This window comes from Aquarana catesbeiana, linkage group LG12, assembly GCF_042186555.1.
Source record: "Aquarana catesbeiana isolate 2022-GZ linkage group LG12, ASM4218655v1, whole genome shotgun sequence".
NCBI classification, from domain to species: Eukaryota; Metazoa; Chordata; class Amphibia; order Anura; family Ranidae; genus Aquarana; species Aquarana catesbeiana.
The window spans coordinates 88,300,948-88,327,909 of NC_133335.1; the positions used below are offsets into that span (position 1 = coordinate 88,300,948).

The 26,962-nt window shown below is 44.1% G+C and overlaps 2 long non-coding RNA genes across 2 annotated transcripts; both read left to right on the forward strand.

The window, feature by feature from the left end:
* Positions 1-570: 570 nt before the first annotated feature.
* Positions 571-7,740, forward strand: LOC141114484 (uncharacterized). The gene is made up of 3 exons (XR_012236909.1): positions 571-644; positions 5,975-6,148; positions 7,667-7,740. It is a non-coding gene; the product is annotated as an uncharacterized lncRNA (long non-coding RNA).
* Positions 7,731-26,148, forward strand: LOC141114483 (uncharacterized). Its single transcript, XR_012236908.1, has 3 exons — positions 7,731-7,788; positions 17,472-17,587; positions 22,833-26,148. It is a non-coding gene; the product is annotated as an uncharacterized lncRNA (long non-coding RNA).
* Positions 26,149-26,962: the final 814 nt, after the last annotated feature.

Here is a 26,962-nt window from a genome sequence, read left to right on the forward strand (position 1 = left end):
CCTGTGTACGTATCAATTGTTCTATTTAAATTGTTTGTGCTCCTTTCTTACCTATGTACGTATCAATTGTTCTATCAATCTGTATCTAGATGGAATTTGGAACTGCTGAATAATCATTACATGTTCGCTGATGAGAAACTCTTTGTACCTTAACCTCATTTGGTAATGCCGATAAGATTACTGCTTTTGGAACTGCCTATAAAAGAAGTAAAGGGAGCAGTCCTTTTGGGGGGATGCTCAGAACTTTGATACAGACATACCTGACTCTGTGTCTTAATTCCTATATGAAGCAATAATTAGACAAAGCAATATAAACTATAAGCAACTTGTTTAAGAGTTGCCCCTAACATTTGATTTAAAGGACATGGTACAATCAGGTTGTGTGTTGAGCTTTATGCTGAATACTAAACGTGCATATATACTGTATGAAGCACATTTAACGGCTGAATATTCGATCGTTAACAAAGTCTTTTTATAGAACATAAGATAAAGATTATACCTGCATTATCTACTATAAGGCTGAGACTTTACATTTCAATTTCTCCTTTAACAGCCAAGAATAGAAGTTCATATAGTCAGCACAGACCGGTGTAGCTCCCATTTGCTCTGGATGTCTCAGGACTGTGGCCTTTGCTGTCATGAAAGTAAATATTACAATATCTAATTTGTCTATTTTCTGTATTGTATATGTGGTTAAAGGATCATTCCACCCAAAACTTATATCACAGTATATGGTAGGTGCTGGAAAGTTAGGTTGGTGGGTTCTTAAAGCGGGGGTCCACCTATCTATCGTTTTTTTTTTTTTGAGTTCATTCACAAACTTTTCTTCTCAGCATTACATACTCACATATTGTGTGTAATATGTCCGCCTGTGTCAGATTTCGTCGGAAAGAATAACTTATATTATTCACTGCAGGCGGTTTCCATCTTCATTGTGGGCATTTGAAGCCCACAAGCATTTATTTCCTGGATGTGGTGAATGCTGTGCTCCCAGCATTCACCGCTCGTTCCCGCACATGCTCAGTAGCATCCTGGGAAGCCTGAGACTAGCTCCCAGGAGTCTGGGAGAGGCTAGAAACACGCCTACTCCCACGGGAGGAGAACCAGGAAGTGCAAAGAAGAATAGAAAAATAAAAGGTAATTACGGCGATTTAAATTTTTTTAAACGGCATGTCAGCATCTAGGCAAGGAAGAGAATACATACAGATATTGTTCAAAATTTGGGTGGAACTCCGCTTTAAATCTCTTGGGGACTCTACTGGTGAAATTTCCTCACTAAGTTCTTGGGTTTTCATACCTCCTGTTGCTATTTTGAGGGATACAAGCTCTTGTTTGAAAGATGAATATACTTTCAACAATCCTTTATTCATATTTATCTATACAGACTCCTGAGAAGAAAAAAAAAAACTGTTGTAGGAATATCTGTTTTGTTGATAAGTTTCAGACATTACGATCTTCAACCTGGAAGCTGCACTTCATCTTACCTGCAGCTGCTGCTTCTGGCCAACAGGGGGACTGAAAGACTGGAATATAGTATTGTACCTCTTTCTCTTTCTCTTTCTCCTTTTAGTGGCGGCTAGATGCAGCTGCTGCAGGAAGAGAATATGTAAACGCACTGCTTCCAGACTGGAGGTCCTCATGTCTGAAACTCCTGTTTATCAGTAAAATGTATACCCTGACAAATTACCATTTTCCTTTCAATGAACAAACAGTAAGCTCTGATAGTGCACTCATTCTTTTGTTTATTTTATATTATGTAAAATCTAACGAGAGCTGGAACACACGATGGTGTAGTATTTCTCAATTAACTATAAGCAGCTGAAAAAGTTTTAAGATTTACACGGATCGTCCCAGTCTGTACATAAGTAAATCAATATGGGGGGAATGGTCCCTTTAACCACTTCCTGACCCGGTCATTTTTTGCGATACGGCCCTGCGTTGCTTTAACTGACAATTTCGCGGTCGTACAGCGCTGTAGCCAAATAAAATTGATGTGCTTTATTTCCCACAAATAGAGCTTTCTTTTGGTGGTATTTGATCACCTCTGCGGTTTTAATTTTTTGCGCTATATACAAAAAAAGACCGACAATTTTGAATAAAAAACAATATCTTTTTACTTTTTGCTATAAAACATCCCCAATAAAAAAATGTAAAAAATCAAATTTCTTAATCAGATTAGGCCAATATGTATTCTGCTACATATTTTTTGGTAAAAAAAAATCCCAATAAGCGTATATCGATTGGTTTGCGCAAACGTTATAGCGTCTACAACTTAGGGACTTTTTTTCTTTTCTTGTTTTTACTAGTAATGGTGGTGATCAGCGATTTTTAGTGGGACTGCGACTTTGTGGCGGGCAAATTGGACACTAAGTGACACTTTTTGGGGACCAGTGACACCAGTACTGTGATCAGTGCTAAAAAATGTCTGTTTCTCCACTAAATGATCGGCAGGTCGCGGTGGCCATCGTGGCCGCTGGACCCACTGATTGGCACTCTGGCGGCGCACGCGCGCCCCCTACACCACGTGCACAAAATCACGTACAGGTACATGATTTTGCACAGCTGGACTGCCCTGCCGTAGTGTATATGCGGTGGGCGGTCCGGAAGCGGATAAATTACCGTATATAAAGCACTGTAATTCATTAAACTGTACAGATTGCACTGCAAAGAAAATACAGTGCATACAGTTCATAGTTGCTCAACCTCGGGATGAGTGCCAGGCAGTGTTGCCAACCACCCATAAATTTGTGGACAGTTTGTAAAAATCGGCCAATTTTTACCCTGTTCATAAATGTCTGGGGATGGCAACCACTGCCCGTGAAAAATGTGGCTGCAGGTCAGCTTGGGAACTGCCCATGTACATTTCTGAATCCGCTCCAGCTTGGAGGGACTCGGGACTTAGGCCTGTGCCCTGGACTGGGATCGGCTCTCCTCAGACCCCCCCATGTGTTCCAGACCTTTACTACTGCCCTCCTATCCCCCTGTAACCCTCCAGCTCCCAGGCTGTGTTCTTTTACCCAATCACTAAGCTCTCCGCCCTCCACCTGTCCTGTGCCAAGAGAGCTACAGTAAGTTGGGACAGCCAATGGGAGCCAAGCAGTGTGGAGGGAGCTGCCGAAGGATTTAAACAGAGGGAAGAGTGAGTCTAGGAGCGAGTAATAGAAGTGGTGAGTGCGAGGACAGCGCTCATTACTGCCATAGATTACATTGTCTTCTCTGGCAGCACTGTGTTCTTGTCTAGTTCTCTGTGTGCTTGCACACAAAGCCCGGTGACCATGCAGTCAGCCCTTGAGCGGTGTACAAACATGATGGGAGCACTGGAGAGGTGCTGGTGCCTTAGAGGTAGGTGAAGTGGGGGATGGGGGAGCTCAGATGATGGGAGTCACAACTGAGTGGGAAAAATGGTCAATTCTTCTCCCAGGTGACCTTGTTTGGGGGAGGCTGATCAATCTTTCTTCCAAAAGGGGGAGTACAGATCTCAGATGATTTCCCAATCTATCCATATACATCCAGATCACACTGACCCTTCCCGATGTCTATTTGCAGGTTGGCTGAGCCCATTTGGTGTTTTTTCCTCTGCTCTGATATAAGGGGGGGGTTCCCCTTTACACCAGAGTCTGCGACATTCCCCTTTACATCAAAATTCACAGATCTCCCCTTAACATCAGGGTCCACACAGTTCCCCCTTACACTGTAAGGGGGAACCTTCCAGACTCTGATGTAAGGGTGAACTCTGTGGACTGTGATGAAAAGTTAAACTCTGTGGCGTCTGATGTAAAGGAGAACTCTGGGGACCTTGTGTAAGTGGGGGAGGGGGGTGTGTGTCTCTGGTGACTAGATCCTACCTTATATCAGTGTTTCCCTTTACACCAGAGTCTACAGCATTCCCCATTACACCAGAGTCCACAGAGTTCTCCTTTTCATCACCCTGCAGACTCTGATGTTAGGGAGAACCCTGCAGACTAATGTAAGGGGAAACCCCCTGGACACTACATAGTCCTGACTCCTGACCAAGGTGTTTATTGTCCCAACAATTGCTGGTTTTAATGAAGTTATTCTTTAAGATCAGCTCAGTCAGTCAGTCAGTCCTTTTTGTGTGCATGAAAGCATATGCAATAGAAATGTTTTATTTTAAAAAAATGATCTTTGTCTTGAGGTTTATGTGTTTGTGAGGCTGTCAGCTGTGGTACAGTAATTAGGAATATTTTGTGGGTACAAGGACTGTTATGTGAGCAGTGTGTATATATCAACTAGGCACAGATACTGTTTAACCACTTGCCGACCGCTGCACCCCGATATACGTCGGCACAATTGCAGCGGTGGGCAAATGGGCGTACCTGTATGTCCCCTTTAATTGGCGGAGCTAGTGGGCGTGTGCACCCGCCGCGTACAGCATGACCGTGCCCGTGGATCCCATGGACTCAATGTCCGCCAGGGGCCTGCGATCGTGTCACGGTGCGGAAGAACGGGGAGATGCAAACAAGGAATTCCCCATTCTGCCTAGTGACATGACAGGGATCTACTGCTCCCTGTCATTGGGAACAATGATCTCTGTCATGTCAGTGGTAGCCCATCCCTCCCACAGTTAGAATCACTCCCTAGGACACACTTAACCCCTTGATCACCCCCTAGTGTTTAACCCCTTCCCTGCCAGTGTCATTTATACAATAATCAATGTATTTTTATAGCACTGATCACTGTAAAAATGACAATGGTCCCAAAATAGTGTCAAAAGTGTCCGATATGTCCACCATAATGTCGCAGTCATGATAAAAATCGCAGATCGCCGCCATTACTAATAAAAAAAAAAATAATAAAAATGCCATAAATCTTTCCCCTATTTTGTAGACGCTATAACTTTTGCGCAAACCAATTAATATACGCTTATTGCGATTTTTTTTTTTTTTTTTACCAAAAATATGTAGAAGAATACATATCAGCCTAAACTGAGGAAAAAATTCGTTTTTTTATATATTTTTTGGGGATATTTATTATAGCAAAAACTTAAAAAATGTTGCTTTTTTTTCTAAATTGTTGCTCTTTCTTTGTTTATAGCGCAAAAGATAAAAACAGCAGAGGTAATCAAATACCACCAAAGAAAGCTCTATTTGTGGGAAAAAAAGAACGTCAATTTTGTTTTGGTGTGAATCTCGCAATTGTCAGTTAAAGTGACGCAGTGCCAAATCACAAAAAGTGCTCTGGTCAGGAAGGGGTAAAATCTTCCGGGGCTGAAGCGGTTAATGATCCTCCCTTAAGCCCCTCCCACTGTTAGCTGGAATCTGGGCATGCATACTGATCATTGTGGCATGCTACACATGCCACAGAACCTATTATTCTGTTTTGTATTAGGGTGCCCCAGGCCATTCATAATTCTAGTCATGCTCACATTTTGTTACTGTTCGGAATTTGTCATAGTAAATCCAGCAGATTACTTTTGCTGAGTATTGATAATGTTTAAATATTGTTTATACTGCTTAAAAATATTGATTGCCTGAGTTTATAATAGGAGTTTCTATCATATTTCAGGATGTCAGTAAAAAAAAAAAAAAAAAAGTGTTCCGTCAGTAAATTTCCCATGTGTTGTCAGTAAAAAAAATTGTAGGAGGCTGGTAACCCTGGTGCCATATCTGAATCATTTTACTTTTCTTTGGCAAACTGAGCCAAGTGGCATTCAATTCCACCACTGAAATGGATGAAATATGGAAAAAATTATAGTAAACTAGCAGACCAAAAAATAGAAACTACTCTGTTTCATCTATGGTAGAAATAGAGAGAGGGGTTTGAATTTTCTTGGTTCATTCCCAACATTAAATAAATATACCTTTCCAGAAACAGGTAAAAACTGTACCTTTGCTACGAATACATCTTTTTTTGTGTGTTATTGTTATGCACTTTAGTTGTGTTGTCCTTTAATACAGTCATTTTTAATAGAATATTTTAATTATAGTATTGCTTATTTTATACTCCTTTGTAGATCCTACTGCTACCTACCCTACAGGCAGAGGATGCTTGACATTGATGCCATACACACTGGTCACTCACTATAAGATTACAGTTATGCGCCCAGTCCTCCTGGTCCCTTCTCTGCTAAGAAGAATCCTGAGTGAGAAACTATGTGCAAATAAAGACTACATGAAATGTGACACAGGTATATTCAGCATTCTTTCAGCAATATAGACTGCAATCTGAATGATGTCCTTACAATTCTGAAGCCAAATGGGCTATGAAAATTTTACTACAGCGGTGTACCTCATGTATGTGACTCCTCAATATAACAAAATGATTTCCATTAATACCTTTAGGTGCTCTGTGGTGGATAACACATTTCTCCCATTTTATTTTACTTTTACACTGATAGTCATTGGACAGTTCCCTAATAAGAGCATTGATGCTCAGTGAAAAAGACATGGCTAGTAAATTGAAGCACCTTGATGGTCACTGCAAATGCCCCTTTACATTAGTAGTCATTAGTACATACATACATACATTAGTATGTATGTATGTTACATTGGTGGTCAGTGGTCATAAGTGAAGTGCCCCTTACAATGTTGGTAAATGTAGAATTGGTCCTTATATTGGTATTTAGGTGTGGCGTGCAACCTTACATTGAAGGTTAGTAGAGCACAGTCCCCTTACATTGGTTGATAAGATTAAGCACTCTTTTGTGTGAAACGCATTAACTGTATGTCAAGGCCTTGTGCTGTTTGTCCCATTTTGGAGGAATAAAGGACTTTTATTGGATGATATCAGCAGTGTGCGGACACTTTTTACTTTCTCCTTCCCCTTATATTGGTGTTTAGTGGAGAGGCATCTCCTATATTGGTGGTCAGTAGTAAAGTTTCATCTTACTTTGGTGGCCATTAGAGGATGAGTTTTTTAATAGCAGCCTTGTGGTCATTGGGCAGAAGGATGCTCCCTTACACTGGTGGTCAGTAAAAAGAAGAATGCCCCTTATATTGGTGGTCAGTGGGAAGAATGCCCCTGTTACATTGATGGTCAGTGGGAAAAATGCCCCCTTACATTAGAGGTCATTAAAACGAAGAATGCCCCTTATATTGTGGTCAGTGGGAATGAGAACTGCCCCCTCATATTAGAGGTCATTAAAAAGAAGAATGCCCCTTATATTGTGCTCAGTGGGAAGAATGCCCCCTTGCATCAGTGGTTATTAAAAAGGATGCCCCTTAAATTGTGGTCAGTGGGAAGAATGCTCCCTTACATCAATGGTAAGTGGAAAGAATGGAAAGAGTGGTAAAAAGAATACATCCTTTAATTGGTGGTTAGTGGATGGCAGAGTGGCCCTTGGTGATTAGTCAGAGTAAGATTGCACCAGCATTGGTGGTCAATGAGTGCTGCATCATTGGTGTCGGTGATTGCTTCCCTGAAGGAAAAATCCATGTCCTGCGCTGCTCTCTGGTTCTTCTGAGTTAGGTTTCCACTATCACTACTCGGGCACCATCAGGTGGGAGATCAGTCTGTTCAGGACAACCTGCACTCCAATGGGTTTCACTGACCTGGGACACCAGGAATGAGCTTAGTGATGCCCATACATGCCCACTCTTATTGATGACACCTAGGTGGCCTGCTCTCACCACCTCACTTCTTTTATGCCACTGCTGCTTTGCATATGTACTTTGCTATGTATTCTCACTGAAGCTATTCCTTTTAGAATGTTTGACGGATGCTGAATATGCAGCAAGAAATCAACGTGGAGACATAATTGGTGAAAAGGAGGGAGAGGGCGTACGCTGCTGGTATACTAGACAGAATGTGGAATCTGTAGCCCAACAGGTAAGAATTCAGAAGGCTTTAAAAGGTTTATAATAAAAACGATATTTTAATTTGTTTTTGAAAAGATGTAGCTGGGTTTAAATGACCCAATGATGTATCATATTTCTTGGGTAATCCAAGATGAACTCTATCTTTACTTTAAAGCTCACAGTGTACATTAAGTCCCCTGATTTCTATAGAAAAAAATGTCATAGTTTACCTTAATGTAATCATATCATTAAAATTAAGCTGTTACTATGACAATTTTTAACTGGTGTCAGGACAGGGGTAGAGCACTTTATCATGTAAATGTGATCTACTTGTAGCATGACCCCCTTGAGGATTGCTTGGATTTACCTGCTCATCTGCACCACCATGACCCTGTGAACATTCCAACCCACCTGACACTCTGGGTTCAGACACCTTTGCACCACCTTAAAGTAATAAGTTAAAAAAATCAGTGAGTTTATATCCTAATAACATTTACTGGAATAACTCAAAGAAAATCTTGTTGCAAAGAGGAGGTAATAGATCCGCTGAGCTTTGGATAACAGTCCTGACTCAGCAGAAGAATCCCTCTACAATAGTGCAATGGAGTACCACTTGAACATGACTTGAAAGGATAAGCAAGAGTTAGGCATAGGCATTAGGGATGAGCCGAACACCCCCCGGTTCGGTTCGCACCAGAACCCGCGAACGGACCGAAAGTTCGCACGAACGTTAGAACCCCATTGACGTCTATGGGACTCGAACGTTCGAAATCAAAAGTGCTCATTTTAAAGGCTAATTTGCATGGTATTGTCCTAAAAAGGGTTTGGGGACCCGGGTCCTACCCCAGGGGACATGTATCAATGCAAAAAAAACTTTTAAAAACGGCCGTTTTTTCGGGAGCAGTGATTTTAATGATGCTTAAAGTAAAAAAAAAAAGTGAAATATTCCTTTAAATATCGTACCTGGGGGGTGTCTATAGTATGCCTGTAAAGTGACGCGTGTTTCCCATGTTTAGAACAGTCCCTGCACCAAATGTCATTTTTAAAGGAAAAAATCTCATTTAAAACTGCTTGCGGGTTTAATGTCATGTCGGGTCATGGCAATATGGATGAAAATCAGTGAGACAAACGGCATGGGTACCCCCCAGTCCATTACCAGGCCCTTTGGGTCTTGTATGGATATTAAGGGGAACCCCGCACCCAAATTAAAATAAGGAAAGGTGTGGGGCCACCAGGCCCTATATACTCTGAACAGCAGTGCAAACAAGACAGGGACTGTAGGTTTGTTGTTAAGTAGAATCTGTTTGTAATTTTGAACATTTTTAACGTGTTTAGCTCCAGCCAAAAAATCTTTTCTAAGCTTTTTGGAAAACATAGGGAAGGGTTATCACCCCTGTGACATTTGTTTTGCTGTCTTTCCTCCTCTTCAGAAGATTTCACCTCACTTTTTTGTCCCAATGAAAAATGTTTTTTGAAAATTTGGGTTTTTTTGTGGAACAAGGATTGGAAAGCATCAGTGGAAAGGAGAAATTGTTTTCCCATATTAACTCTTACAGGAGAGAATTTCCCTTCCTAGGGGTAGATTTCATCTCACTTCCTGTTGTCTCCTTCCGTTTGCAAGTAGGAGTCATTTGTAAGTTAGATGTTTGAAAGTAGGGTCCTGCCCTATATACTCAGCAGAAATTTGGGCCTTAGGTATTGCTGTGGCCACAACACTGTAAGCCCTCACAGGGCCCTGCTGTGAAATATTAGATCAAGAATTGTAATTACATGCCCCTGTTGAACAGGAGCTGAAAAATTAGGCCTTAGGCACTGGTGCTGGTGCCACAACACTGCAACCCCTCACAGACACTCTAGTTGGAACGCAGGAATGAGCCCTGCTGCAAAGTATTGCTTCAAAAATTGTAATTACACGCCCCTGTTAGACAGGGGCAGAAAAATTGGGCCTTAGGCACTGGTGCTGGTGCCACAACACTGCAACCCCTCACAGACACTCTAGTTGGAACGCAGGAACGAGCCCTGCTGCAAAGTATTGCTTCAAAAATTGTAATTACACGCCCCTGTTAGACAGGGGCAGAAAAATTGGGCCTTAGGCACTGGTGCTGGTGCCACAACACTGCAACCCCTCACAGACACTCTAGTTGGAACGCAGGAACGAGCCCTGCTGCAAAGTATTGCATCAAAAATTGTAATTACACGCCCCTGTTAGACAGGGGCAGAAAAATTGGGCCTTAAGCACTGGTGCTGGTGCCACAACACTGCAACCCCTCACAGACACTCTAGTTGGAATGCAGGAACGAGCCCTGCTGCAAAGTATTACATCAAAAATTGTAATTACACGCCCCTGTTAAACAGGGGCTGAAAAATTGGGCCTTAGGCACTGGTGGTGGCGCCCAGAACCAAAAATGTTCTTACAAGCTATCAGCGTGATGATTGAGGAGGAAGAGGATAATTACTCAGGGATAGTCACTCAGCATCAGCATAGGCAGTCTTTGAAGGGATCTGAGATTTCAAAAAAAATTATTCGGTTACATCAGCATCAGGTGCTTGGTAGCTGGTGGTGATCCAAGACTCATTCATTTTTATGAAGGTCAGCCGATCGACCGAGTCGGTGGACAGACGCACCCTGTGATCGGTTACCACGCCTCCAGCAGCACTGAATGTGCGTTCCGAAAGAACGCTGGATGCAGGACAGGCCAGTAGCTCAATTGCATACTGTGCAAGCTCTGGCCAGTGATCCATCCTCAAGACCCAGTAACCCAGAGGATTTTCGGTGGGAAAGGTGTCCAAGTCTGATCTTGCCCCTAGGTATTCCTGCACCATATAAAACAGACGCTGGCGATGGTTGCTGGAACCGATCATACCTTGGGGCTGCGGACCAAAAAATTGTCTGAACGCATCGGTCAGACGGCCACCTTCTCCACCGCTCCTTCTTTGACTGACCGAAGCCTCAGCAACACGTTGTCCAGAAACAGGAGTTTGTAACCTCCCAGTCTCTGGGAACGCGTTGCACAGACCTTTCTGCAAGGCCTCCCGAAGATGTTTCATCCTCTGCTCCCTCTGCGATGGCAAGATAAGGTCCGCAACCTTACCCTTGTAACGTGGATCAAGGAGGGTTGCCAGCCAGTATTGGTCCTTCTCCTTGATACCACGAATAAGAGGATCCTTACGCAGGCTTTGCAGGATCAGGGAGGCCATGCAGCGTAGGTTTGCTGAGGCATTCGGTCCGGAGTCCTCTGGGTCACTAAGAACGACATGGTCCGCAGCCACCTCCTCCCAGCCACGTACAAGTCCATGTGTTTCTTGGGACTGATCCCTTAAAGACTGCTGCTGATGCTGAGTGCCAGGCTCTACCTCCATACTGACACAATCTTCCTCCTCCTCCTCTTCCTCCTCGTCCTCTTCCTGTGTGATCGGCGGGCACGCAGGAACACTGTCTGGATAAAGGGGGCCTTGAGAGCTAAGGAAGTCCTCCTCTTCCTGCCTCTGTTCTGCCTCAAGTGCCCTGTCCATTATTCCACGCAGCGTGTGCTCCAACAGGTGGACAAGGGGGACAGTGTCACTGATGCATGCACTGTCACTGCTCACCATCCTCGTGGCCTCCTCGAATGGTGACAGGACAGTGCATGCATCCCTGATCATGGCCCACTGGCGTGGGGAAAAAAAACCAAGCTCCCCTGACCCTGTCCTGGTGCCATAGTCGCACAGGTACTCATTGATGGCCCTCTGCTGCGTGTGCAGCCGCTGCAGCATGGCCAACGTTGAGTTCCACCTGGTGGGCATGTCACAGATTAGGCGGTTCTTGGGCAGGTTAAACTCCTTTTGGAGGTCCGTCAGCCGAGCACTGGCATTATATGACCGGCGGAAATGCACACAGACTTTCCTGGCCTGCCTCAGGACATCCTGTAAGCCCGGGTACCTGCCCAAGAACCGCTGCACCACCAAGTTAAGGACGTGAGCCAAACAGGGCACATGGGTCATTTGTCCCTGTCGGAGGGCAGAGAGGAGGTTGGTGCCATTGTCGCAAACCACCATTCCTGCCTTAAGTTGGCGTGGCGTCAACCACCTCTGAACCTGCCCCTGCAGAGCTGACAAAACCTCTGCCCCAGTGTGGCTCCTGTCCCCCAAGCACACCAGCTCAAGCACCGCATGGCATCTTTTGGCCTGCGTACTTGCGTAGCCCCTTGAACGCCTACGGAGCACCGCTGGTTCCGAGGAAGAGGCCATAGAGGAAGAAGAAGAGGAGGGGGTGGAGGAGAGAGGTGTGTCACAATCAGCATTTTGGAGGCGTGGTGGCGGAACAACCTCCAACACTACTGCACCTTGTCCTGCATCCTTCCCAGCTGCCAGCAGAGTCACCCAATGCGCCGTGAAACTTAGGTAACGTCCCTGTCCATGCCTGCTGGACCATGAGTCAGCGGTAATATGCACCTTACCGCTGACCGCCCTGTCCAGCGAGGCATGGACATTGCCTTCCACATGCCGGTAGAGAGCCGGAATCGCCTTCCGTGAGAAAAAGTGGCGTTTGGGTACCTGCCACTGAGGAACCGCACATTCCACAAACTCACGGAAGGGGGCAGAGTCTACCAACTGAAAAGGCAGCAGTTGAAGTGCTAGCAATTTTGCCAAGCTAGCATTCAACCGCTGGGCATGTGGATGGCTGGGAGCAAACTTCTTTCGGCGGTGCAGCAGCTGGGGCAGGGAAATTTGCCTGGTACAATCTGACGTCGGTGTACCAAAAGCAGATTGCCCACAAGTACTTGGCTGTGACACACCTAATTCTACACCTTCATTCCTCTCACTGCAGGTCTCAGAGAGGACTGAAGGTCTAGTGGGGTTGGAAATCTCAGCTGATGAGGAGCAAGGAGAGATCCTCTTTGTTCTTTGGTGTGGGTCTTTTAGATACGCTTGCCAACGAACTGCATGGCAGGTCAACATATGTCTGGTCAAGCATGTGGTACCCAAGCGGGAGATGTTTTGGCCACGCGAGATACGCTTGAGACATATGTTGCAAATAGCAGCGGTGCGATCTGATGCACTCGTCTCAAAAAAGGCCCACACCAAAGAACTTTTTGAATAACGCGCAGAGACTGCAGCGCCCTGCACATGTGGAGCTTTGGGGTGTGATGCAGTCAATGTGCTGCCCTTAGGCTGGCCCCTGGAGGGCATCCTGCCTCGTTGGTGATGTGCCGCCGCCTCCTCCTCCTCCTCCTCCTCCTCCTCCTCCTCCTCTCTCCTATCAGGCACCCACGTTGAGTCAGTGACCTCATCATCCCCTCCCTCCTCATCACTGGAGCAAACCTGGCAGTATGCTGCAGCAGGGGGAGCATGACTGCCAGATTGCTGTCCTTCTTGGGCACCCCCTCTGTCCGTGCTCATGTTACTGCCTTCATCGAGCTCAGTATCGTCATCAGAGCCTTCCAAACGCTGGGCATCCTCCTGGAGCATGTACCCAACACTGTGGTCAAACAGTTCGAGGGAATCCTCATGAGGACATGGTGGAGCTAGGGAAGGAGTCACTGATGACATTGAGCTGAGGGAAGAGGCCGCTGCTTTGCCAGACAAAGCACCCTGGGCATGGGTGAGAGAGGATGAGGAGGATGAGGACGGCTTGGTCATCCACTCGACCAAGTCTTCCGCATGTTGCGGCTCAACACGGCCAGCTGCCGAAAAAAAGGCCAAGCGTGTCCCATGGCCACGTGCTGATGAGGATGCACCGTCTCCACGACCAGCACTAGACACAGAGCCTGCTTGCCCTCTCTTATTGGCTTGTGACTGTCTGCCTCTCCTTCTTGGCCTTCCAGACATACTAATGGCCTGTAGCTGCACTAAGCTGGGATAGAACACCTGTAATTTTCTTCAAGTAGCTTTATATACTGTAACCAGACAAGCCTGCCTGTCAGTAGGAAGATAACAGGAACGGATCTAGCTGAACACTGTGAGCAGGACGCACTGTACTAAATGTAAATAGTCTAGCTGCCTGACCGTGGTACTAATAGGATCAAATAGAACACCTGTAATTTTCTTCAGGTAGCTTTATATACTGTAACCAGACAAGCCTGCCTGTCAGTAGGAAGATAACAGGAACGGATCTAGCTGTACACTGTGAGCAGGACGCACTGTACTAAATGTAAATAGTCTAGCTGCCTGACCGTGGTACTAATAGGATCAAATAGAACACCTGTAATTTTCTTCAGGTAGCTTTATATACTGTAACCAGACAAGCCTGCCTGTCAGTAGGAAGATAACAGGAACGGATCTAGCTGAACACTGTGAGCAGGACGCACTGTACTAAATGTAAATAGTCTAGCTGCCTGACCGTGGTACTAATAGGATCAAATAGAACACCTGTAATTTTCTTCAGGTAGCTTTATATACTGTAACCAGACAAGCCTGCCTGTCAGTAGGAAGATAACAGGAACGGATCTAGCTGAACACTGTGAGCAGGACGCACTGCACTAAATGTAAATAGCAGGAACGGATCTAGCTGAACACTGTGAGCAGGACGCACTGCACTAAATGTAAATAGCAGGAACGGATCTAGCTGAACACTGTGAGCAGGACGCACTGCACTAAATGTAAATAGCAGGAACGGATCTAGCTGAACACTGTGAGCAGGACGCACTGCACTAAATGTAAATAACAGGAACGGATCTAGCTGAACACTGTGAGCAGGACGCACTGCACTAAATGTAAATAGCAGGAACGGATCTAGCTGAACACTGTGAGCAGGACGCACTGCACTAAATGTAAATAGCAGGAACGGATCTAGCTGAACACTGTGAGCAGGACGCACTGCACTAAATGTAAATTGCAGGAACGGATCTAGCTGAACACTGTGAGCAGGACGCACTGCACTAAATGTAAATAGTCTAGAAGATAACAGGAACGGATCTAGCTGAACACTGTGAGCAGGACGCACTGCACTAAATGTAAATAGCAGGAACGGATCTAGCTGAACACTGTGAGCAGGACGCACTGCACTAAATGTAAATAGCAGGAACGGATCTAGCTGAACACTGTGAGCAGGACGCACTGCACTAAATGTAAATAGCAGGAACGGATCTAGCTGAACACTGTGAGCAGGACGCACTGCACTAAATGTAAATTGCAGGAACGGATCTAGCTGAACACTGTGAGCAGGACGCACTGCACTAAATGTAAATAGTCTAGAAGATAACAGGAACGGATCTAGCTGAACACTGTGAGCAGGACGCACTGCACTAAATGTAAATAGCAGGAACGGATCTAGCTGAACACTGTGAGCAGGACGCACTGCACTAAATGTAAATAGCAGGAACGGATCTAGCTGAACACTGTGAGCAGGACGCACTGCACTAAATGTAAATAGCAGGAACGGATCTAGCTGAACACTGTGAGCAGGACGCACTGCACTAAATGTAAATAACAGGAACGGATCTAGCTGAACACTGTGAGCAGGACGCACTGCACTAAATGTAAATAGCAGGAACGGATCTAGCTGAACACTGTGAGCAGGACGCACTGCACTAAATGTAAATAGCAGGAACGGATCTAGCTGAACACTGTGAGCAGGACGCACTGCACTAAATGTAAATTGCAGGAACGGATCTAGCTGAACACTGTGAGCAGGACGCACTGCACTAAATGTAAATAGTCTAGAAGATAACAGGAACGGATCTAGCTGAACACTGTGAGCAGGACGCACTGCACTAAATGTAAATAGCAGGAACGGATCTAGCTGAACACTGTGAGCAGGACGCACTGCATTAAATGTAAATAGTCTAGATAGAAGATAACAGGAACGGATCTAGCTAAACTGAATACAGTGTATATATATATATATGCAACACCTGGGATGCATATATATACACAATACACTGTAAGTGCAGCTAACTGACTGACTGTTCTGCCTAATCTATCTAACTCAAATCAAATGACACTGTCTCTCTCTCTCTCTATCTCTCAGCACACCGGAACACACACTACACAGGGCCGCCGTGCAGGCGGCCTTATATAGTGTGGGGTGTGTACTAAATCCCCTGAGCCATAATTGGCCAAAGCCACCCTGGCTTTGGCCAATTACAGCTCTCTCTACTGACGGCGCTGTGATTGGCCAAGCATGCGGGTCATAGTGCATGCTTGGCCAATCATCAGCCAGCAATGCACTGCGATGCCGCAGTGAATTATGGGCCGTGACGCGCCACACGAATTTAGCGCGAACGGCCCATAACGTTCGCAATTCGGCGAACGATCGAACAGCCGATGTTCGAGTCGAACATGGGTTCGACTCGAACACGAAGCTCATCCCTAATAGGCATTAATTCTGGCAAGACTTCTAAAGGGGGAACCCAGGCCGGCCTATTTGACTTTTAATCCTAATGAGAGATCAATCAAACAAGAATGGTGTGAGGGCCCTTTAAGTAGTAATGACAGCAATGTCCCAGTTGCAGACCTGATGGTCTTCGCCGGCAGTCGGAGCTCATTAACTATATCCAATAAGGTGCAGTAACAAGGCAATGGTATTTCTGGGAATGGTTGATGCAACAGGTGTCTATGTACAGTGTTCAAATAGAAGTGTAGTAGTGTTTCCCCAGGGTAAAGCTGTCTGTGCACAGTGTCCCAGTGAAGCAACAAAGAAAGGTTTGCAACGGTGGGCAATTGCCCTCTCACCAATGACCAGGCCGACTGTCAAGGTGGTGCTGGATAGATGTTCGATGAACAACAAGCAGCGCTAGGCCCTTCTCGGCTGAATTGGAATATTGTACACCGCGTGGTAGGCCGCAACCTCACCCTCCCTGTACAGTCTTTGGCCTCTTTTCTAGCTCTTCCCAGCAATCTCCCTGATGGTAGCAAAAGTCCCTGGGATATTTAGTCCAGGTCTATAGTCATGCGGGGCAATTGCCATTCTGAGGAACTGCTAATCCCACAATCCCTTTGGTTTGGCTCACAGAGATGATGTCAGTTAGTAAAGCTGGGCACTAGAGGGACAATACAATAGACAATAGAAATGACAGGGAATCGCCACACTTTGCAATTGTAGTGCATATTGCTGCATACTTATGACGCTGGTGAAGGTCCTACCAACACATGTCCCAGCAGACCTAGAACCTGTGAAATTACGTGAATGGGCACAGCCTCACTGAAAAGGGTGATTGGCTGGGCATATTAACTACTTTATACTCAGCCTCTATGCAAGCAAGATTCCTAAAGAGTCATGGGTACGTGTCCATAGGCTGGACAGATCTAAAGTCCTATGCAGGGAGCTTTCATCCTCAAGACATCAGGAATGTGAATATAGAAATGGGGAGCAGGCAGTTAATGGACTATATTCTTTCCCTGCAACTTGACAAAAAGCAACCTGCAGGTAATACAATACATCGTTTTTATAGACATGCCGTTCATCCCTTGCATTGGCTTAAAAACATTAGTGCCTGGAGTTCAACTTTGTGATTCCAGCTAAATCCATTTGCCATAGGCATTACATGGAACTTTTACCCTGGATGAACACTTTGTTCAGAATACAAAGATCGCAGTAGTATAAAACTCTTTTTAGGCTCCATAACTGCTACAATGGGGAACAGAATGTCTGATTGGGAACTACTGTATGTGCAATTCAGAAAAATGTGTTACTGATGCAAGAAAGCTAAGATATAAACTCTGTGTTGAGTTTGTCCTAGGGAAACATAATATAATAAAAAGCTAACCATTTCTACCCTCTTTATTATACCACAGAATGCACACTGCCTTCTAGAGCTTGGGCTATCCTGTCTCTCTGCTTTGATTCGTGTGGGTATCTATCCCATTATTCTGCACATCCCATTGACTGAGAAGAGTTCCAAAAAACTTAAGTAGGTGACATTTAATACTTACATTATACAAGCTGTAAACAAGACAATAGTCATTAAAGATATAGAAATTCTGTACAATACCATTTAGTTTTAACACTGACCCTAATATTAAAGCTGAATTTCTGGAATTCAGCCACTTTGTAAAATGTTTTGGATTACTAGGGGTTAAGTTGCCACCTTGTGGGCTTATCTCTTAAATTTTGAAATTGGCATTTACTGAGCACTGGGATTATAGCTATCACTATACTTCTGGTGCTCCACACTGGACCTTCTGGTCTTAGCTCCTGCAACTGCAGAGTTGCATGCAGCCGCTGTGCCCGCCCCTCCCTTCCTCTTGCCCTATCACAAAGCACTTTATATTATGTGAACCCATTCACAGCAGTGGGGAGGTGAGAGCAGAGATGCCATGTTTGAGAACACAGAATGTCTCCTTTTAGAGCTCTGAGAGTGTAGCGATAGTTGTACTCCTAGTCTATAAGGCTCGATTCACACCTATGCATGTTGCTTTTGAGCGTTTTTGGAGGTTTTTTTTTCATGCTTGCCACGTTTTGAGCCGCGTTTTTGCCGCGTTTTTGCCGCGATTTGCATTTTGCGTTTTTTTTTTTTTTTTTTTTTTTTCATTTTTTTTTACAGTCTTACAAAAAAATTACAAAAAAAATAATAAAAAAAAAAAAAAAAAAAAACGGCAAAAACGCACCAAAAACGCATCAAAAACGCATCAAAAACGCTGCATAAACGCTGCACTTGCGTTTTTGATGCTTGTCCATTGAAAACCATTACATGCAAAACGCTGCTTTAGGCTCCATTCACACTAGCGCGTTTTTTGATGCATTTTGCATTTTGCAGAAATGCATGGGAATTTTTTAACATGGGTTCCTATGGAACATGTTCACATCAATGCTTTTGTGTATCTCTGCGTTTTTGGAAAGGGTCGGGGACTTTTTTTCATGCAAAAAGCAGCGTTTTGCATGTAATGGATTTCAATGGACAAGCATCAAAAACGCAAGTGCACCGTTTTTGCAGCGTTTTTGCAGCGTTTTTGGTGCGTTTTTGGTGCGTTTTTGCCGTTTTTTTTTTTTTTTTGTAATTTTTTTTTAAGACTGTAAAAAAAAAAGAAAAAAAAAAAAAAAAACGCAAAACGCAAATCGCGGCAAAAACGCCACAAAAATGCTACAAAAACGCTGCTCAAAAACGTGCCAAGCATGAAAAAAAAACCTCAAAAAACGCTCAAAAGCAACATGCATAGGTGTGAATCGAGCCTAAGGCCCCATTCACACTAGCGCGTTTTTTGATGCATTTTGCATTTTGCAGAAATGCACGGGAATTTTTTAACATGGGTTCCTATGGAACATGTTCACATCAATGCTTTTTTGTATCTCTGCGTTTTTGGAAAGGGTCGGGGACTTTTTTTCATGCAAAAAGCAGCGTTTTGCATGTAATGGTTTTCAATGGACAAGCATCAAAAACGCAAGTGCAGCGTTTTTGCAGCGTTTTTGATGCATTTTTGGTGCGTTTTTGGTGCGTTTTTGCCGTTTTTTTATTTTTTTTTTTATTTTTTATTTTTTTGTAATTTTTTTGTAAGACTGTAAAAAAAAATGAAAAAAAAAAAAAACGCAAAACGCAAATCGCGGCAAAAACGCGGCAAAAACGCCGCAAAAACGCGGCAAAAACGCGGCTCAAAAACGTGGCAAGCATGAAAAAAAAACCTCCAAAAACGCTCAAAAGCAACATGCATAGGTGTGAATCGAGCCTTATGCATGAAAAAAAGTCCCCGACCCTTTCCAAAAACGCTGAGATACAAAAAAGCATTGATGTGAACATGTTCCATAGGAACCCATGTTAAAAAATTCCCTTGCATTTCTGCAAAATGCAAAATGCATCAAAAAACGCGCTAGTGTGAATGGGGCCTTAGGCCTGGTTCACACCTATGCATTTTTAGTGCTTTTTGCATTTTGCAGATTTGCACTACAGCACATGTCCCATAGGAAACCATATTAAATGGACTGTAGAACAAATCTGCAAAATGCAAAAAGCACTAAAAATGCATAGGTGTGAACCAGGCCTAAGGTGACATGCACCTTGTTGGACTTAACCCATAGTAAACCAGCAGATTTGACAAAGTGGCTGAATTCCTGAAGTTCCACTTTTACAGCTTCAGATTACTTACAAAATCTGTACTCTTACCATTAAAAAGCTGTCCTTGAGCTTTAAGTAAGACTTTTCCTAGACTGAGATGGGGTAAGTCTACTGCACACAGGAGGAAGCATTTCTTCAATCACCTATCCCCTAGTAATCAGACTGTCCGTTGTAACTTTGTAGTAATTATAGGCAGCATAGGGGCAGATCAGTGTCAGACATTTGCGAACAACCTGGAACTGCACAGGCACTGGGATTTCATTTTTTTTGCCATTTACAGTGCCTTGAAAAAGTATTCATACCTCTTGAAATGTTCCACATTTTGTCATGTTACAACCAAAAACGTAAATGTATTTTATTGGGATTTTATGTGATACACCAACACAAAGTGGCACATAATTGTGAAGTGAAAGGAAAATGATAAATGGTTTTCTCATTTTTTTTACAAATAAATATGTGAAAAGCGTGGTGTGCATTTGTATTCAGCCCCCCGAGTCAATACTTTGTAGAACCACCTTTCACTGCAATTACAGCTGCAAGTCTTTTTGGGGATGTCTCTACCAGCTTTGCACATCTAGAGAGTGACATTTTTGCCCATTTTTTCTTTGCAAAAGATTGGATGGAGAGCGTCTGTGAACAGCAATTTTCAAGTCTTGCCACAGGTTCTCATTATGATTTAGGTCTGGACTTTGACTGGACCATTCTAACACATGAATATGCTTTGACCTAAACCATTCCATTGTAACTTTGGCTGTGTTTAGGGTCATTGTCCTGCTGGGAGGTGAACCTCCGCCCCGGTCTCAAGTCTTTTGCAAACTCTAACAGGTTTTCTTCTAAGATTGTATTTGGCTCCATCCATCTTCCCATCAACTCTGACCAGCTTCCCTGTCCCTGCTGAAGATAAGCATCCCCACAACATGATGCTGCCACCACCATGTTTCACAGTGGGGGTGGTGTGTTCAAGGTGGTGTGTTAATTTTTCACCACACATAGCATTTTGCTTTTAGGCCAAAAATTAAAATTTAAAATTTTGGTCTCATCTGACCAGAGCACCTTCTTCCACATGCTTGCTGTGTCCCCAACATGGCTTCTCGCAAACTGCAAACGGAACTTCTTATGGTTTTCTTTCAACAATGACTTTCTTCTTGTCACTCTTCCATAAAGGCCAGATTTGTGGAGTGCACGACTAATAGTTGTCCTGTGGACAGATTCTCCCACCTGAGCTGTGGATCTCTGCAGCTCCTCCAGAGTTACCATGGGCCTCTTGGTTGTTTCTCTGATTAATGCTGTCCTTACCCCGGCCTGTCAGTTTAGTTGGAAGTGTCTTTGCAGTTGTGCAATTCTCTTTCCATTTTTGGATGATGGATTGAACAGTGCTCCATGAGATGTTCAAAGCTTGGGATATTTTTTTATAACCTAACCCTGCTTTAAACTTCTCCACAACTTTATCTCTGACCTGTCTGGTGTGTTCCTTGGCCTTCATGATGCTGTTTGTTCACTAAGGTTCTCTAACAAACATATGAGGGCTTCACAGAACAGCTGTATTTATACTGAGATTAAATTACACACAGGTGGACTCTATTTTCCAATTAGGTGACTTCTGAAGGCAATTGGTTCCACTAGATTTTAGTTAGGGGTATCAGAGTAAATGAGGCTGAATACAAATGCACGCTACACTTTTCAGATAATTATTTGTAAATAATTTGGAAAACCATTTATCGTTTTCCTTACACTTCAAAATTATGTGTCACGTTGTGTTGGTCTATCACATAAAATCCCAATAACACACATTTACATTTTTAGCTGTAACATGACAAAACGTAGAAAATTTCAAGGGGCATGAATACTTTTTCAAGGCACTGTATAGGATAATAAATGATGACCCTGAATGATTTTTGAACACGGATGAAACCATGCTTATGGAGAGAGAAGCAGATGAATGCATTATCATGGGTATTACTGTGATATGTGTGGGAGGCCATAAATACAAGTCTAAATGACAGACTTATATGGGTCACTCCTGATGCCACTGTCAATCAGAGGTGAAGAGGTATTTTTATACCCCGTACACACGATCGGACATTCCAACAACAAAATCCATGGATTTTTTCCAACAGATGTTGGCTCAAACTTGTCTTGCATACACACGGTCACACAAATGTTGTCGGAAATTCCGAACGTCAAGAACGCGGTGACGTACAACACATACGATGAGCCGAGAAAAATGAAGTTCAATTGCCAGTGCGGCTCTTCTGCTTGATTCCGAGCATGCGTGAAATTTTGTGCGTCGGAATTGTGTACACACGATCGGAATTTCCGACAACGGATTTTGTTGTCAGAAAATTTGAGATCCAGATCTCAAATTTTGTGTGACGGAAATTCCGATGGAAAATATCCGATGGAGCCTATACACAGTCGGAATTTCCGACAACAAGCTACCATGGAACATTTTCCGTCAGAAAATCCAACAGTGTGTACGGGGCATTAGAGTGCTTAGTTTCTTCCAGATCTGTGCAGTAATCCAGTGTGAAATTTTGCCTCTGTGCAGGAACTTCCTGTAATAAAGACTGGTCACTGCTGCTTTCTCTCCTTGTACAGGGTGTCTGGTCTTGTATCCGCCCCTTCCTGTAGCTTTCTGCAGGCAGCCTGTAGTGGGAGGGGCCTACTGGGTTCCTCCCACAGCTCTGCTTTCAGCACAGCGGGTAAATAGCTTGGTGATGATGATGCTATCGCTACTTTACATGGTAATATCTGGGTTTGCAAAGGCATTGGCTCGCACAAAGTTGATTTATATCTTTTGTGGCTATTGAGAATTATATTTGGATAAAAGTTTTTTTTCCCCATTGCGCAGCTTCAATGCATAATGCTGGAAAAACTGTGTACAGAAAAATACACCTCTTTTTATTAAGTGTTAGGATACAGGAAATGACTATTATTTTCAATACTAGAGTTGATGGTGACGAAAATCATTTTAGTGATTATAAGGAAAGATCTCATTGGATCTGTAAGGAATATTTATAAGATGCTTTCTCAGAGGGATAGAGAACTGAAATATAGATATATACTATAGATGTGAATACATTCTTACATATCTTTCTGCATTGTTTAGAAAAACTCGGCAATGGTGGGGAAAGTGTGAGGACCTGCTACTGGAGTGTGCCCAGAGGGAAGAAGCCGAGCTGGATGCCCTGCCTTGTCTTTATAGAACTGTGGATCCTGACAGCTGGAATGACGCAGAATCTCTACTCTGCAGAGTAAAGAGCGCCATCACTGATGAACAAAAGCGCATTGTCTGGCTGGAGAATCAACCTTGCTGAATTTTCATTTCCGGCACTTTCAACACATTCAGGATTGCACATTATAAACTAGAAGAACAATTGTTTACGTGAAATGAGTTCATAGGTCAGTATTTCTGCAGTAAAAATATAGCCTATTTTAAAGGAGACGTCTGTAACCCTTATGATGCTGCAGCTGTACCGCCCTGCTCTAAGACTGAGGCGTGACTGATCACATGACCACTGATCGGTCAGTCTCTGCTCCCAGCGGTGGTCAGTGAATGTAAGCTGCAGGGATTTCCTTCTCCTCTCCCTGCTCCTCCAGGGTTGGCTGGAGTTCTAGGCGGGGGAGGGTGCTGGAGTGGCTGGCTCTGGCACTCTACACACAAATAGGCAGAGCCAGTTGTCATGCCTTCTTGATCATGACATGGTTTTACCTCATCAACCTATTGTGATCATGACTTTGTGTTAGTAAATGTACTTCTATGACCCAAAAGACAAGCATAGCCAAAAAAAAAAATAAAAAATGACTTTACTTCTCTTTTAGGTCTCAGTGAAAACCATAGGTGTGCACAGCCTATTGCATTAGGGTGTGCACCTCAAAGCTCAAACACATATGCTTATGTGTGCATGTGTATATATACGGAAGGTGTCAGTAGAGCAGTGAATGGTGTCATAAGGGCAGATATTGGTGGTGTCAGTAGGGAAGTTACAATCTTATTTTAATTGTTTTTTTGCAATTTTTTAGGACTTATTTGGTGAAATATCAGGGGCCTAAACATTGGAAATATGCACCACACGGGGTGATTAGGGTGTGCCCAGGCACACCCTTTGCGCACGCCTATGGTGAAAACTATATAAACACATTTAGGGTGCAGTAAAAAAGTAAGTGCTTAAAGTCTTACTATTGGTTTGTTTACTGAAGCAGCTCCCATAAATGTTTGGCCTTGTGTTTTGGATCATTGTCATGTTGCAATGTCCAAGTACGTCCCATGCGCAGCTTCCTGGCTGATGAATGCAAATGTTCCTCCAGTATTTTTTGATAACATACTGCATTCATCTTGCCATCAATTTTGACCAAATTTCCTGTGCCTTTGTAGCTCACACACCCCCAAAACAATCAGCGATCCACCTCCGTGTTTCACAGTAGGAATGGTGTACCTTTCATCATAGGCCTTGTTGTCTCCTCTCCAAAATGTAGTGTTTATGGTTGTGGCCAAAAAGCTCAATTTTGGTCTCATCACTCCAATTGACTTTGTGCCAGAAGGTTTGAGGCTGGTCTCTGTGCTGTTTGGCGTATTGTAAGCGTGATACTTTGTGGTATTTGCATAGTAATGGCTTTCTTCATGTTATGGAGTATTTGTAGGCCGCAGATTTGTGTGTGGCTGGCGCCACAAATGAATGAAAAACCCACAAATAACTTCAGGTGAAATACAGAACTCTCTGAAAACATGTGGTGTGGCGGTTTCAAGATGCACAATAAGGAGGCACTTGAAGAAAGAGGTCTTTCAACCAAAATTGTCTTTCTTTAACCCCAAACAAAGTATGTTTACAAATGTCCTGATATTCAAGGGGTTAAAACTACAGCTGTGAACTTGGCATTTGTATTGTTTCTTTCAGCTGGCAGTTGGCTGTCATGTAAAAGTGATCCAGGCAGCTGTAGATCTGCCTAATCATTTTTATAGTAACAAGAAGGTGCCATCATAGACCTCCGATGTCTGTCATATAAAGTATCTGTCAACCCCCCATGCTATTATATAGGGGGCTTATTAGCTTCCTTGTGATAGTAATATGAAAAAATTGTAAAAAAATTAAATATAACAAAAAAAAAAAAAAAGCTCCCCCGGTCACCCCCTACATACACACAATTTCAAACACATGTAGGTCATGCAAGTGTATCTGAGGTATCCATCACAATGAAGGGCAAGAATTCTATGCCTTCCTTCATAGATAATGTATAATTAAAGGTAAAACAGTTTGTTTTGTTTTAGATTGGAGATGGATTAGAACACCTGTCGGTATTTTATTGCTGTCTGAGTCCCCATTAGGGTGATTCCTCCTCTCTATTTCTCCTGTTTACCAGTTATTGAGTTATTGACAGAAAAGTAAAGGGAACATTTTCCAATTGGGGTGTAATTATGGTGGCCTGGGGGCCCCAAAGGATTCTTTTAATTTGCGGGGATTTTCTTTCACTTCCTGTTTTGGCTATGGGACAGGAAATAAAAGTAAATCTCCCCAATGGGACACAGATGGCAAAAAAAAATGTCAGGGGATATTACCTTCCCCTACTCTATCCAAAATGAAAAAAAAAAAGATTTGCCTTTAGTTCTACTTTAACTAAAAAAACGTTGTCACGGAACGCCCCACACTCCGCTTGAGTGCTTCCGTCTGTATACCGCTTCCTAAGTTCTGGAACACGAGTCCAATGGATCTGGCTATAGAAACCCCAAGAACTAGACAACACCAGTCTTGGAGTACATCAGAACTGCCTTTATTTTGAGATCTCACAGACCTTTTTATATCAGGGATGACTCAAAGCTAACCTAATTAACATGACCTAATTTACTACAAAATGTACCCAGACCAGATGACAGTCTTGTGGGCACCGGGCTTCACACATAAATACAATTAACAATACAAACAACAATCTCCCCCCTCCTCAGCCTAGACCATTCGTCTATTAGCCAGGGCTGGTGGCTAATGTGATTAGCTCTCTCAATTAACATAAACACATGTTGATAACACCAGCATCTCCTCACAGGATGTGTCCCAGCAGAATGAATCAGTCTTATCAGCAGGGGGCTGCTGGAGGAATCCCCCCTCCCTCTTCAGGGACACAAATATACAGTAAGGAGTCCCCATACAATATATACATGACTGAGTCCGATTAATACAGTTCAGACTGGATTTCTCATTCACCTCAAATGCTAGGGCCCATAATCGGTGGGCAACAGGCTTGCACACAGTCCTCTCCAACAGCCTCCGCTCTGGCCATGCCCGTGACATTTCTCCCCTTTCGGCAGGAGACTAACACAGGAGGAGACCCCAGACGGGTTGACTCCGAAGTTAGTAAACAGCTCCAGTCCTCTACTGCCTGTACCCACACAGTACCCCAAACAAATTATCCCAAACAGTGCATTACTCACCCAGCCATCCTCTGCCTCTCTCAGAGAACATATCTGCCGCTGGAGAGAAGACAGGGTGACTGGGCTCACTCTGTCATGCTGTTGGGGATCTGGGCCCACTGCCCAGCATCCCTGGGGTATACAGGTGGAGACTGAAGTTCCATCCACCTTCACAGGAAATCCATCCTCTGTTAGTTGAGGGCAGAGTCCAGCAGTCCTCGGCCCTGTTGCCAGCCCTTCTGCTGGAAACCCCACACCATCTGTTCCGGCTAACTGTTGGAGAGGGAGGCCGACTGCCCCGCCTCCCTGGAACTCTGTAGTTGTTGCCGGTGCTGGGCAGAGGTTGGTAGCACTCTGCCCTGTTGCCAGCACTTCTGCTGGGGACTCCGCATCCTCTGCTCCGGCTAACTGTTGGGGCAGGCAGCTGGCTTCCTCCACTCCCAAACTGTGTAGCTGCCATTGGGGAGGTGAGCCGGCTGCTTCCTTTTCCATTCCCTCATCTGGCTGCTGGGACGACATGTCGATGGTACTGTCTCCCAGGTACACGGATCTTTGCTGGGGAGGAAAGCCCACTTCCTCCACCCTGGCCAACTGTTGGGGAGGGACAACACACACCTCCTCTCCCTTCTCCCCCTGTATCTGCTGCTGGGAAGTGATTGCCATCTTCTCACCCTGAGCCTCCACAATTGCTGCAGGTGTGGGGCAGAGGTCTTGGACCCTCTGTCCGGTTGCCAGCACTTCTGCTGGGGGTTTGCTAGGTGGTTCCTCCTCTACAGAAATGTCTATTAAATCCCCAGTCTCTGGAAGTGGTAAAAGTGTGGGACAGAGGTCTTGGACCC